The sequence below is a fragment of the Zea mays genome, chromosome 5 (genome assembly GCF_902167145.1).
Source record: "Zea mays cultivar B73 chromosome 5, Zm-B73-REFERENCE-NAM-5.0, whole genome shotgun sequence".
Lineage (NCBI taxonomy): Eukaryota > Viridiplantae > Streptophyta > Magnoliopsida > Poales > Poaceae > Zea > Zea mays.
Window position 1 is genome coordinate 23,749,026 of NC_050100.1, and position 2,957 is coordinate 23,751,982.

General features: G+C 41.6%; 1 long non-coding RNA gene across 1 annotated transcript; it reads left to right on the top strand.

The window, feature by feature from the left end:
- The first annotated feature begins 659 nt into the window (after positions 1 to 659).
- LOC103626107 (uncharacterized) lies at positions 660 to 1,278 on the top strand. The gene is made up of 4 exons (XR_552718.3): positions 660 to 739; positions 829 to 857; positions 966 to 1,108; positions 1,190 to 1,278. It is a non-coding gene; the product is annotated as an uncharacterized lncRNA (long non-coding RNA).
- Positions 1,279 to 2,957: the final 1,679 nt, after the last annotated feature.

The following is a 2,957-nucleotide window of genomic DNA, read 5'->3' on the forward strand; positions in this document are numbered from 1 at the left end:
ATGCAAAGTTGTGGCGGTAAGCCCTTAATGACACTCGTAACTTTAATTCCTCACACTTGGGTAGTGCAGCCGTTTCATTCAATAAATTTGTGTATGCCTCTGTTCCCTGCCACCATGACAAATAATGTGATAACAAGATCAGAAAAATATATGGCTTCTAACAACGCACCTTAAAATTGAGGAGGTTCAACTTCAGCTTCAGCACATCAACTTCATCGAATTGACGCATCAGGGAAGCGGATACACACTTTGAGCCCAAGTGTAGCAGGCGGAGGTGACGGGCAGCATTGGCAAAGTGGTGGCACAGAGGGTTGTAGCCAGTGTCACTGTCCCAACTTACCACGGAGAGGTTTGGGGCAGAGATATATGCCTTCATGGCATCACATACGGCCAACACTTCAAGCTTAGGGGCCATGACTTCTAGCTTCTGGGTGATCCCATGCTTGCGTACTGCAAATCTTTGGATGAGCTCTCTCAGAATGGAGCAACAATTGTCCACTGGATAAAAAAGGTTTGTCCAGCTTCTGTTGTTCCTTGTGTATGTTCATGTTAAACTCTCAATTCCAATATGTTGTTTGTTTGTATGTTTGCTTTACACTAACTGATTTTCTATCTTTAGGTTGTAAGAGGGGATTTCATCATCTACTTCAACAAAAAATTTGATGCTTTATGCAAGCTTTCTGTAGATTCCGATGCTAATGTACAAAGTGCAGCTCACCTTCTTGACAGGCTTGTCAAGGTATATTCACCTGGACTGTACTCATATGTCTACAACTTGTCCTTGTTTCTCTTCTTAATTATCCCTGATAATATAACTATATCAACCAGGATATCGTAACCGAGAGTGACCAGTTCAGGTATGCCGTGTATGATTTGCCTTTTCCTTATTAGTGGCTTGCTTGTTTAATTGTTTTAATGTCAATGTTGATTTCTGATTGGACCCATATCTTGCTTTTGCTCTTTAGCATAGAAGAATTCATACCGCTTTTGAGAGAGCGCATGAATGTGCTGAATCCTTATGTAAGACAATTTTTGGTGGGGTGGATAACAATGTTAGACAGTGTTCCTGATATTGACATGCTTGGTTTCCTTCCTGATTTTCTCGATGGTAATCCCTCCCTTTTTCCAAGTGCATTAATTTTATACTTCTATTGATCGCTCAACAACCTTTCTATCAACACCACAACAGGTTTATTCAATATGCTGAGTGATTCCAGCCATGAGATAAGGCAGCAAGCTGATGCAGCACTTTTTGAGTTTTTGCAGGAGATAAAGAACTCACCAGTAAGGCTACTCTATATCGCTCAGTCTTTTATCAGCTTAGACGTAAAAGACATTCAGATTTCAGCGCGTGCGTTCTCAATTTCTTTCGATCTCAGCGCGTGCACATTTGATTGGTGTAGGGTTGGGATCGAGATGCCCACGATCAAGGTGCGGTCGGCAATAGTAGCTTCCCCACCGTCCTCAATTGCGTCGTCAACAGTCAACACGCCTGAGGTGCGCAGGCAAGATATGGTTGCAACGTCAAATATAACTGATTGCTCAATTTTTTATTCATTATTGTAGACTCAGAATATTCTTTGTTAACTGCCTTTTCATGTTTCAATATTTCTGAGACCTAATTCTTCACTGTTTCAGCTGACATTTGTGATAATAGATGAGTGGGTTGTGACTAGCATCTGTCGGTGATTCACATTGCATACGAGAATCTACTTAGGATCAAAGGTACTTTTTTATCAGCTGATCATCGCTTTGACTCCAACTCAAATGAGTAAGTTTTTGACACTCCAACTCATTACAAACGGTAATAAATCAATACCGCTCTTGCTAATATCTGTCAAACCAGTTGAAGTAGGCATTATATGTCTGTTTGACCAACACCATCAATATTGTGATAAATTTCTGTTTTGTTTATCTACTTTAGCTCAAGACTGTGACTAAATTTCAACGGATTAAGGTGGATAGCGTCAGATTTGAAGATGAAAAGCTTCAGGATACCTCGTATTGGGCGAACATTACCATTCCCATGGCACCGTTACCATTCCATGTTTCTAATGCACTGAGGGTCTGAGGCCACGCTTCTGTATGTGCCTACCGCCAAGACACCTTGAGCTACACATATGGTTTGTTATTATCTTGAAAGCGTAATTGTGCCAATACTATAATCTTAATATGCTTGCTTGATCTATATTTTTTCTGCCATCAAGAATGAGGCAATTGGATAAGGATATTTGTTAGCTTTCTGAGTATTGTCTGAGTCTTTAAGCATAGTAGTAAAATTTTTGGCACACCATTGTTTTAGTTATTATGATCTGAACAACCCGTTTTATATAGGGAGCTCGTGGCAAATGCATCCTCACAACAGGACGATGGAGCTCAAGGCGTGAAGTGGTGGCTCGCTCGGACTCGCGCTCCTCTGCAACAAGGCACTGTTCCCCATGAGGGTTCCCATTACCATTGTGCTCGCGTCGCCTGTCACTAGGGCTCTAAGCCATTAGAGGCTCGTCAATTTATGTAAATTTATGTTCCGCTGCAATGCACGGGCACATACTTATAAGATATTAAGATTGAAGATAATATATATATCGTTTGTTTTCATGTATTACCTAACCCTGTCTAGATGTACATAAGTTACCATGATATTATATGTCTCCGTTGCAACGCACGGGCACTCACCTAGTATAAATATAACCAGATCGAGAGATCGCCGGCACGCAAATAAAAACCAGCCGGAACTGACGTCGTGATTCAAGGCAAAATCGACAAAAGCGCCCATCAGATTATATTAGGGGCCGGTTATGGTTAGCAACAGCCAGCGGCCAATATATCTATCAGTTGCGGTCATCTCATCTCCTACTTTTTCTTCTGCGTGTGATGCAACGCGTACGTAGAAGAAAACTAAAGGCCCTACGTACGTACAGTACGTACGTACGTGCAGCGCCACGGAAGAGAGACTT